We start from the raw sequence: 12,963 nt of genomic DNA, 5'->3' as shown, positions 1-12,963 counted from the left end.
CGACAAATTGCATGAAGTCATTATGGAGTTGAGATAAAAATATTAAATAGATCATAATAAGTCAAAACATTGAATAGTAAAATTCAGACTACATTCAATATTTATATGCATACATGCATCTCGAATAATAAATTTTGATGGGAAAAGAATCATTCATGCAAAGTATATTATATAATGCAAGAATTATACAATCCAAAAATAAATAGAACCAACTCAAATAGAGAGTATACTATTATTTTCAGTCAATTGTATATAACCTTATAATACAAAAATTTTAAACACACTACACATATATGTATTCATGCATCTTGAATAGAAAATTTCGATGGGAAAAGAACTACTCATGCAACTATCACGACCCAATTTCCCCCTCCGTGTGACGTCGTGACGGCACCTAGTCTCTACAACTAGGTAAGCCTAATATTTTTGCAGAATATTGAAATAAAAATATAAATTTAACCAATTATTCAAAAATACACAACAAATCCCAAAACCCGGAACATCAGGAATCACAAACTACAGAAGGAAAAATCTAGTGTATCTATACATCAGAATCTAACAAGGAAAAATACAGAAGATAATGGACATGAGAAAGAGTAGAAGGGGACTCCGAGGTCTGCGAACGTGGCAGATATACCTTGAAGACTCCAAAGCTGTCTCGGCTCACTGTGAAATTTGGTGAGAAACGGAGTTGATTTGGCGTGATTCGGACGTCTAGTTGAGAAGATATGAATTTTAAAGTGTTCTTGAGAATTTCATTTGATTTGGTGCTAAATTCGTAGTTCTAGATGTTATTTTGGCGATTTGATCATGCGAACAAGTCCGTATGATATTTTTAGACTTGTAGGAATGTTCGATTTGGAGCCCCGAGGGCTCGGGTGAGTTTCGAATAGGCCACGGGATATTTTGAACTTACAAAATTTTGCTGGTATAACTGAACATGCTGCAGGCCTCTGATCTCGCAATTACGAGATCAGGCATCGCAAATGCGAACATAACAGGGTCCGCAATTGTGAGGCTTTTATCGCAATTGCGATCAGAAGCCTGGGCCAGCAGTTCTCGCATTTGCGAGGTTACCTTCGTAATTGCGAAGGGAGTCTGGGAAGGGCAGGTTCGCAAATGCGAACATCTTCTCGCATTTGCGAGGTTCAGTGGTCACAAATGCGACACTTTCCTCGCATTTGCGAAGGCAGCAGGATTGTGAAGGGCATCGCAATTGCGATTGTTCCTTCGCATTTGCGAAGCTCAGGTCGCAATTGCGACACCTGCAGCTGAGTAAAAGGGTCTTAGACGGGATTTTTCATTCATTCTTCAAATGTTCAAAACCTAAACCTAAATGGGCGATTTTTCAAAGACCAATTCTTCCCCAAATCATAGGTAAGTGATTCTAAACCATTTTCTTTCAATTACCTATTATATTTTATGAATTATCAACCTAAAATCTAGAGTTTTTATGGTAGAATTAGGGGTTAGGGTAGAAACTAGGAATTTTGGGAATTTGAGGATTTAGACCTCAATTTGAAGTCGGATTCCAAAATTAATTACATATTCGGGCTCCGAGGTCGATTTTTTAACTTTTTGGAGGAAAATTTGGGAAATTTAATTTATGCAATATAATTGATTTCTTAAGCAATATTTGATATTATTGAGTCATTTTTGAATAGATAAGAGTGGTTTTGAGGTGAATTCCAAAGAAAAAGTTGTGATTGAGAATTTAGTGGCCTTCGGAGCAAGGTAAGTGTTGTGTCTAACCCTGACTTGAGGGAATTAGGAACCTTAGATTACTTGCTAAGTAAAATTCATGTAAGCGGCGTATATGTGAGGTGACGAGTACTTATTCGCCACCAATTTACCTGTTTTCCATGTTTCTCAGTTTTTCTTATATTGTCTCATTCTTATGCCTAATTGCTATGTGTTATACTAGTGTTATTCAATTGATCGTTCTTATCATGTTTACGAATTTTCCGGTGATAATTGAGTTTTTATTTAAAGTTGAGATTGATGTTATGGAACCAAATGTTGAAGTAAGGTTTGTACTTGTTATTCTATCTCCCTGTTGTTATTTATGCATTGTATTATGGTAAGGGAGAATGTTAATACACGAAGGGTGATGTCGTGCTATATTGTGAGTGTTAATGCACGAAGGGTGATGTCGTGTCATATTGTGAGTGTTAATGCACGAAGGGTGATGCCGTGCCATATTGTGAGTGTTAATGCACAGAGGGGGATGTCAACCTAGATCTGCACACGAAAAATATATGCAGAGAGTAGCATGAGTACACCACAATCGGTACCCAGTAAGTGTCAAGCCTAACCTCGGTCGAGTAGTGATGAGGTCAGGTCAGGGCTCTACTGGTAAATATATATAATAAAATAATATAGAGTGTAATACCGCAATAAAATAAAGACTGAAATTTAACAACAATGAAATCATAGAAGGTAACAGCTTAGTAAACCGAAACACAACAGGGGATCTCCCGAGATACCGTCTCGTAGTCCCAAACGTAAATGTGCAGGGGGATCTCACGGAATACCGTTCCGTAGTCCCAAAGTAAATATGCAGGGGGATCTCCCAGAATACCGTTCCGTAATCCCAAAGTAAATGTGCAGGGGGGATCTCCCGGAATACCGTTCCGTAGTCCCAAAGTAAATGTGCAGGGGGATCTCCCGGAATACCGTTCCGTAGTCCCAAATTAAATATGCAATACAGGGAGATCTCCCGAAATACCGTTCCGTAGTCCCAAAGTAAATATGCAGCGCGAATGATAGAAATGAAACTACATCACGAAGTTCTTACAATTTAGACTAAGTACCAGTCAGGGAAGAAGCAGAAAATTCACTAAGCATGTTGCACATAATTCACATAAACAATTAAGACATGTAGACATGTTGTATTAGACTAAACATGATAGCTACATATATTGGAATAACCCAATTAAGAATGAGAATAGATTAGTGCTCATTAAAATGGTATAACTCAAAATAACAGGAAAACATGTTGCTGCTTACTAAGAAAAATCGGGTTTTACCACAACTAGCCCGTGTACATACTCGTCACCTCACGTATACGGCGCACACATAATACAATGGTTTCAAATCTTAAGAGGATTTCCCCCACATAAAGTTAGGCAAGCCACTTACCTCGAACCAAGCTCAATCAATCGGTCACAATACCTTTCCCACGAATATCCGGCCCCGAATGGACCAAATCTAGACAAAAGCAATTACATATCATAAATACAACAATAATAGACTCATCTAATTAATGAAATCAACACTTTAATAAAAATCCCAAAATTAACTCAAATATTATCCGTGGGACCCACGTCTCGGAATCGGGTAAACGTTACAAAATAGGAAGGCCCATTCCACCACGAGTCTAACCATATCAATTTTACTAAAATTCGACACCAGCAGGTCCTCCAAATCCACAATTCAAACTCTCAAATCCCTAGCCTCCAACTTCCAATTTCCACCTTAAATACACACTAACTAGGTGGGAAAATACATGGGGAAGCATGATTATTGATCAAAAATAAGCACAAGGGACTTACCTCAAGAAATCCCTCGAAAATGCTCTCAAACATCACCGTAAACCGAGTTGCAAAGTCCAAAAATGACAAAAATCGCGAAGCCCTTCGGTTTTAACCACTGCCCAGGTATTTCCGCACCTGCGGAACCTGGGCTCGCACCTGCGGGTGCGCTTGTGAGTAAATTGTGCACATCTGCACAATTCACTTGCCCCCTGCCTTCGCGCCTACGATGAAAGGGTCGCATCTGCGCGTGCGCGCCTGCGGAATTCCCTTCCACTTCTGCGGACCTTGCGCACCTGCGAAGACCCCTAACGCATCTGCGGGCATCCCATATGCGGAAAACACCTCGCACATGCGACCACTGGCACTCCTCCATTTTCCCGCTTCTGCGCCAATTTGCTCGCACCTACGGGCAGCCTTGCGCAGGTGCGATTACAGCAAAACCAGCAAAAGCACCAGATTTTCCTAAGTCTAATTTCATTCCGTTAAGCATCCGAAACACACCCAAGGCCCTCGGGACCTCAACCAAACCTACCAATAAATCCTATAACACGATACGAACTTAGCCGAGCTCTCAAATCACATCAAACAACTCTAAAATCACAAATCACCCTCCAATTCAAACTTAAAGAACTTGAAACTTCAAAATTCTACAACCGATGCTAAAACCCATCAAATCACGTCTGATTGACCTCAAATTTTGCGCATAAGACATAATCAACATTACGGACCTACTCCAACTTCTGAAATCAGAAAACGACCCCGATATCAAAAATTTCACTACCCGCCCAAAACTCCAAAAATTCAACTTTCGCCATTTCAAGCCTAAATAAGCTGCGGACCTCCAAAACACAATTCGGACACGCCCCTAAACCCAAAATCACCTAACGGAGCTAACGGAACCGACGGAATTCCATTCTGGAGTCATCTTCACACAGCTCTGACTACGGTCCAAATCCTAAGGTTTAAGCTCTCATTTAGGGACTAAGTGTCCCAAAACACTCCAAAACTCAAAACCAATCATCCCGGCAAGTCACAATAGTAGAAATAGATATGGGGAAAGCATTTAATAGGGGTTCGGGGCTCTAACTCTCAAAATGACCGGTCGGGTCGTTACATCCTCCCCCTCTTAAAACAATCATTCGTCCTCGAACGAGCATAGAGACATACCTGAAGTGGTGAAAATATGAGGATAACGGATGCGCATATCCTTCTTGGTCTCCCAAGTCGCCTCCTCGACCGGTTGTCCCCTCCAATGAACCTTCACGGAAGCAATGTTCTTTGATTTTGACTTCCTGACCTGCCTGTCTAAAATAGCCACTCACTCCTCAACATAAGATTGATCCTTGTCCAATTGAACTGAGCTAAAATCCAACACATGGGACGGATCGCCGAAATACTTTCGGAGCATAGAAACATGGAATACCGGATGAACTCCTGCTAGACTGGGAGGCAAGGCAAGCTCATAAGCAACCTCCCCAATTCGACGCAACACCTCAAATAGACCAATGAACCTTGGGCTCAGCTTGCCCTTCTTTCCAAACCTCATAATGCCCTTCATAGGCGAAACCCGGAGCAAGACTCTCTCACCAACCATGAATGCCACATCGCGAATCTTCTGGTCCATATAACTCTTCTGTCTGGACTGGGCTATACGAAGTCTATCCTGAATCACCTTCACGTTTTCTAAGGCATCCTGAACCAAGTCCGTACCCAATAATCTGGCCTCATCGGGTTCGAATCAACCCACTGGGGACCGACACTGCCTACAGTACAGAGCCTCATACGGTGCCATCTGAATGTTGGACTGATAACTATTATTGTAAGCAAACTCCGCAAGTGGCAAGAACTGGTCCCAAGAACCCTCAAAATCTATCACACACGCACGGAGCATATCCTCTAATATCTGAATAGTGCGCTCGGACTGTCCGTCTGTCTGAGGGTGAAATATTGTGCTCAACTCAACCCTAGTACCCAACTCGTGTTGTACAACTCTCTAGAATCGTGATGTAAACTGCGTACCCCGGTCAGAGATAATAGATACCAGTACGCCATGAAGCCTGACGATCTCACGGATGTAGATTCGAGCTAGCTGCTCGGAAGAATAGGTAGTCATCACTGGAATGAAATGAGCCGACTTGGTCAACCTATCCACAATCACCCAAACTACATCAAACCTTCGCTGAGTCTGTGGGAGTCCAACAACGAAATCCATAGTGATCCGCTCCCATTTCAACTCCGGAATCTCTAACTTCTGAAGCAATCCACCTGGTCGTTGATGCTCATATTTTATCTACTGGCAATTCAGACATCGAGCCACATACTTTACTATGTTCTTCTTCATTCTCCTCCACCAGTAATATTGTTTCAAGTCCTGATACATCTTTATGACACCCGGATGAATAGAGTACCGCGAACTGTGAGCCTCCTGGAAAATCAACTCACACAAACCATCCACGTTGGGCACACATAACCTGCCCTGCATCCTCAATGCACCATCATCTCCAATAGTGACCTTCTTAGCATCACCGTGCTAGACCGTGTCCTTAAGTACAAGCAGATGGGGGTCATCATACTGACGCTCCCCGATACGATCATAAAGAGAAGACCGAGAGACCACACAAGCCAATACTCGATTCAGCTTAGAAATATCCAGCCTCACAAACTGGCTGGCTAAGGCCTGAACATCCAACGCCAATGGCCTCTCTACTGCTGGTATTTATGCTAAACTCCCTAAACTCTCTGCCCGGCGACTCAAAGCATCGGCCACCACATTGGCCTTCCCAGAGTGGTACAAAATAGTGATATCATAATCCTTAAGTAGCTCCAACCACCTCCGCTGACGTAAGTTAAGATCTTTTTGCTTAAACAGATGCTGTAAACTTCGATGATCGGTGTAAATCTCACAAGGAACATCGTACAAATAATGCCGCCATATCTTCAAGGCATGAACTGCTAACTCAAGGTCATGGACAAGATAGTTCTTTTCATGCACCTTCAGCTTTCTGGACGCGTAGGCAATCACCTTACCGTCCTGCATCAACACCGCGCCAAGACCAATCCGCGATGCATCACAATATACAGTATAAGACCCCGAACCTGTAGGTAATTCCAATACTGGGGCTGTAGTCAAAGCTGTCTTGAGCTTCTGAAAGCTCTCCTCACATTCCTTTGTCCACCTGAACGGAGCACCCTTCTGGGTTAGCCTGGTCATAGGTGCTGCAATAGATGAGAATCCCTCTACAAAGTGACAGTAATACCCCGCCAAACCAAGAAAACTCCGGATCTCTGTAGCTGAGGACGGTCTGGGCCAACTCTGCACTACTTCAATCTTCTTTGGATCCACCTGGATCCCCTCACTCGATATTATATGACACAAGAATGCCATTGAGTCTAGCCAAAACTCACACTTTGAAAATTTTGCATATAACTTCTTTTCTCTCAAGGTCTGAAGTGCAGTCCTCAGGTGTTGCTCATGATCCTCCCGACTCCGGGAGTATATCAGAATGTCGTCAATAAGCACAATGATGAATGAGTCAAGATAGGGCCGAAACACACTGTGCATCAAGTGCATGAAAGTTGTTGGGGCATTGGTCAGCCCAAAAGACATCACAAGAAACTCATAGTGACCATATCTGGTCCTGAAAGCAGTCTTCAGGATATCCGGCTCCCAAATCTTCAATTGATGATAACCTGAACGTAAGTCAATCTTAGAAAACACCCTGGCACCCTGTAACTGATCAAATAAGTCATCAATATGAGGCAATGGATATGTGTTCTTCACTGTGACTTTGTTCAACTGGAGGTAATCAATACACATCTGCATAGAACCATCCTTCTTCTTCACAAATAAGACAGGAGCACCCCAAGGTGACACACTGGGCTGGATGAAGCCTTTATCAAGCAATTCTTGTAACTGCTCTTTCAACTCCTTCAATTCAGGAGGAGACATACGATATGGAGGAATAGAGATAGGTTGAGTGCCCGGCAACAAATCAATGCCAAAATCAATATCTTTGTCGGGTGGCATGCCCAAAAGATCAGCTGGAAACACATCTGGAAAGTCCCTCACTACTGGAACTGACTCAACTGTAAGGGTATCAATACTGACATCTCTCATATAAGCTAGATACGCATCACACCCCTTCTTAACCATTCATTGAGCTTTAAGAAAAGAAATAACTCTGCTAGAAGTATACTCTAAGGTACCTCTCCACTCTAATCGCGGTAAACCTGGCATAGCCAGTGTCACGATTTTAGCGTGACAATCAAGAATAGCATAATGGGGAGACAACCAGTCCATGCCCAAAATAATATCAAAGTCCACCATGCTGAGCAATAATAAATCGGCTCTGGTCTCAAAACCACTAAGAGCAATCAAACACGACCGATACACGGGGTCCACAACAAGAGAATCTCCCACAAGAGTAGATACATAAATAGGGGAACTCAAAGAATCCCGAGGTACGCCCAAATACGGAGCAAAATAAGAGGACACATAAGAATATGTAGATCCTAGGTCAAATAATACTGACGCATATTTATGACAGACCGGAATAATACCTGTCATGACAGAATCAGAAGCAATTTCCTCTGTACGAGCAGGAAGTGCATAATATCCGGCCTGGCCTCCCCCCTCTAGGGCAACCTCTACCTCCCCGACCTCCACCTCGAGCTGGTTGAGCAGGTGGGGTGGTAGCTGGTGCAGTAATCATAGCCTGAGGACCCGGTGGAGCACGTTGTGGCTGAAAAGTCTGTGGAGGTGCACCCCTCCTAATCCTGGGGCAATCCCTCACCATGTGGCGAGTGTCTCCACATTCAAAACAAGCTCTGGGAGGGCGTGGCTGATGTGATTGGCTCGGGCCAGGTCTGCTGGATTGGCCGCTAAGAACACCTCGTCCAGGAGGCACACTAGATACCGGCGGTGCATAATAAGGCTCATGGGGTCTAGAAGGAGCTAGAACACCACTGGAGGCTGGAAGAGGTGAATGAACGGGGCGGCTCACATAACCCCTACTATGGCGAGCTACTGGGGCACGAGCTCCAGAATAATAACCAGCCTCTCGATACCGCTTGGCCTCCCTCTCCTCTCTATCCTGGGCAAACATGCCCTCAAATCTCCTGGCAATACCCACAACCTACTGATAAGAAATATCCATCTCCAATTCCCTGGCCATACTACTCCAGATCCTAGGATGGAGACCCTCAATAAACCATCGAACCCTCTCGCAAACTGTGGCAACTAAGGCCGGTGCATGTCGGGCCAAATCACTGAAGCGAACTGCATACTCTGATACAGTCATAGCACCCTGGCGCAGCTGCTCAAACTCCGCGCACCATGAGTCCCTGAGGCTTTGAGGGACATACTCTCTCAAAAACATGTCCGAGAATGGAGTCCATATAAGTGAAGCTGCCTCAGCCTAACTGCTCAACTCATAAGCACGCCACCACTGATAGGCTGCTCCTCTAAGCTGGAATGTGTTAAAAGAAACCCCGCTCGTCTCCGCTACGCCTATAGTATGGAGAATATGATGACACTCCTCCAGAAAACCCTGAGCATCATCTGTAGCCAATCCGCTGAAAGTAGGTGAGTAGTACTTCTTGTACCTCTCAAGTCTGAGCTGCTCCACCTCAGAAGCTGTTGCCCTAAACTCGGGCTGAGCTGGAGCTATCGATGCATTGGTACAATCTCTGGAACTTGGTCGACCTGAACCCGCTGCTCTAGAGTACCGGCGACAGAATTTTATGCTCCTCCCCTGGCCTGAGATGTGGCAGGATCAAGTGGAATCAATCCAGCCTGAGCTAAGGTGCTGAACATACTCAGAAACAGGGCTAGAGTCTCCTAGAGGGTTGGTGCATCAATAGGTATCTCAGGTGTCTGCCCTCCAGCTTGAGCTACTAGGGGCTCCTCTATAGCAGCTCGTACGGGTGCTCTGGCTGCACCACGTGGACGTCCTCGGCCTCTACCTCGGCTCCGACCTCTCGTGGCTCTAGCAGGAGGCGCGGGTGCCTGTTCATCAGATCCGCTTGTACGTGTCATCACCATCTGTGAGAGAATAGAATACAAAAATTTAGAATCTCTGAAGTCAACAAATTTTCGCACGACAAGGAATCAAAGTAGTGAAATTATACTAATAGTTCCATAGCCTCCCGAAGATAAGTACAGATGTCTCTATACCGATCCACGAGACTCTAATAAGTCAGTTTGTGACACACGACACCTACGAACCTAGAGCTCTGATACCAACTTGTCACGACCCAATTTTTCCCTCCGTGTGACATCGTGACGGCACCTAGTCTCTACAACTAGGTAAGCCTAACATTTTTGCAGTATTGAAATAAAAATATAAATTTAACCAATTATTCAAAAATACACAACAAATCCCGAAACCCGAAACATCGTGAATCACAAACTACAGAAGGAAAAATCTAGTGTCTCTATACATCAGAATCTAACAAGGAAAAATACAGAAGATAATGGACATAAGAAAGAGTAGAAGGGGACTCTGAGGTCTGCGGACGCGGCAGATATACCTTGAAGTCTCCAAAGCTATCCTGGCTCACTGATAGTGCACCTGATAAGGTACACCTGGATCTGCACATGAAAAATATATGCAGAGAGTAGCATGAGTACACCACAATCGGTACCCAATAAGTGTCAAGCCTAACCTCGGTCGAGTAGTGACGAGGTCAGGTCAGGGCTCTACTGGTAAAAATATATAATAAAATAATATAGAGTGTAATACTGCAATAAAATAAAGGTTGAAATTTAACAACAATAAAATCATAAAAGGTAACAGCTTAGTACACCGAAACACAATAGGGGATCTCCCGAGATACCGTTTCGTAGTCCCAAACGTAAATGTGCAGGAGGATCTCCCAGAATACCGTTCCGTAGTCCCAAAGTAAATGTGCAGGGGGATCTCCCCGAATACCGTTCCGTAGTCCCAGAGTAAATATGCAGGGGAATCTTCCGAAATACCGTTCCGTAGTCCCAAAGTAAATGTGCAGGGGAATCTCCCGGAATACCGTTCTGTAGTCCCAAAGTAAATATGCAGTACAGGAAAATCTCCCGGAATACCATTCCGTAGTCCCAAAGTAAATATGCAGTGCGAATGATAGAAATGCAACTACATCACGAAGTTCTTACAATATAGACTAAGTACCAGTCAGGGAAGAAGCAGAAAATTCACTAAGCATGTTGCAAATAATTCACATAAACAATTAAGACATGTAGACATGTTGTATTAGACTAAACATGATAGCTACACATATTGGAATAACTCAATTAAGAATGAGAATAGATTAGTACTCATCAAAATGGTATAACTCAAAATAACAGGAAAACATGTTGCTGCTTGGTAAGAAAAATCGGTTTTTACCACAACTAGCCCGTGTATGTACTCGTCACCTCACGTACACGACGCTCACATAACACAATGGTTTCAAATCTTAAGGGGATTTCCCCCACACAAAGTTAGACAAGCCGCTTACCTCGAACCAAGCTCAATCAATCGGTCACAATACCTTTCCCACAAATATCCGGCCCTGAATGGCCCAAATCTAGCCAAAAGCAATTACATATCATAAATACAACAATAATAGACTCATCTAATTAATGAAATCAACACTTTAACCAAAATCCTGAAATTAACTCAAAAATTGTCTGTGGGACTCACGTCTCGGAATCGGGTAAAAGTTATAAAATAGGAAGGCCCATTCCACCACGAGTCTAACCATATCAATTTTACTAAAATCCGACACCAGATGGTCCTCCAAATCCACAATTCAAAGTCCCAAATCCCTAGCCTCCAACTTCTAATTTTTACCTTAAATACACACTAACTAGGTGAAAAAATACATTGGGAAGCATGATTATTGATCAAAAATAAGCACAAGGGACTTACCTCAAGAAATCCCTCGAAAATGCTCTCAAATATCGCCCTAAACCGAGTTGCAAAGTCCAAAAATGACAAAAATCACGAAGCCCTTCGGTTTTAACCACTGCCCAGGTATTTTCGCACCTGCGGAACCTGGGCTCGCACCTGCGGGTGCGCTTGTGCGAAAATTGTGCGCATCTGCGCTATTCACTTGCCCCCCTTGCCTTCTCACTTGCGATGAAAGGGTCGCATCTGCGCGTGCACGCCTGCGGAATTGCCTTCCACTTCTTCGGACCTTGCGCACCTGCGAAGACCCCTAACGCATCTGTGGGGACCATAGATGCAGAAAACACCTCGCACCTGCGACCCCTGGCACTCCTCCATTTTCCCGCTTCTGCGCCAATTTGCTCGCACCTGCGGGCAGCCTTGCGCAGGTGCGATTACAGCAGAACCAGCAAAAGCACCAGATTTTCCTAAGTCCAAGTTCATTCCGTTAAGCATCCGAAACACACCCGAGGCCCCTTGGACCTCAACCAAACCTACCAATAAATCCTATAACACCATACGAACTTCGTCGAGCTCTAAAATCACATCAAACAACGCTAAAATCACGAATCACCCTCCAATTCAAACTTAAAGAACTTGCTCCAAAATCACGAATCACCCTCCAAAATCACCTAACGGAGCTAACGGAACCGACAGAATTCTATTCCAGATTCTTCTTCACACAGTTCCGACTACGGTCCAAATTCTAAGGCTTAAGTTCTCATTTAGGGACTAAGTGTCCCAAAACACTCTGAAACTCAAAACCAATCATCCCGGCAAGTCACAATAGCAGAAATAGATATGGGGAAAGCAGTTAATAGGGGTTCAGGGCTCTAACTCTCAAAATGACAGGCCGGGTCGTTACAGCAACATACATATGTAATGCTAGATTATTCACTCCAATAAATTAAAACAGACCCAGCTCAGATGGAGAGTATAGCGTTAATTTAAGTCAAGTGAACATCATAATTAATAGCTCTAGTTTCATCGATCCAACATGTCTACTCAGATGGAGAGTAAGTACATGATATCAATAAATAGTATTTCACCAGTGAGCTTGCAATAAATTTATCCGATATGGAGGAAGACCTAAAGTCGAAGCGTAAATTTATACTCACTTGAAATTAATAGTGAGAGACCATAGAAATATATTTTTATCTCCACTTAATCATGATTGTATTTTAGTTACAAAATTGATTCAACCCTTAAACTTAGATAGAGAGTTAATACAAGTTATCAATAACTAGTAACTATACTCAGTGAGTTCATAATAAATTTATCCGATATGGAGGAAGACCTAATGTCAACGCGTAAATTTATTATTTCACTATAAATAAAAAATAGATACCATAGGGGTTAATTCCTATCACCACTTTATCACAACCACGAACTTTTCTTTGAGGATTAAGTTCCAGAATTAAAAAAAATGCTCAAACCCCCATTTAAACAGTCTTAAAACGCTAAAATTAATGTTTTTCACTGAATAGTAGTGAGTATTGATCACT

This window comes from Nicotiana tomentosiformis, chromosome 5, assembly GCF_000390325.3.
Source record: "Nicotiana tomentosiformis chromosome 5, ASM39032v3, whole genome shotgun sequence".
In the NCBI taxonomy this organism is placed as follows: domain Eukaryota; kingdom Viridiplantae; phylum Streptophyta; class Magnoliopsida; order Solanales; family Solanaceae; genus Nicotiana; species Nicotiana tomentosiformis.
This window is presented reverse-complemented; position numbering follows the sequence as displayed.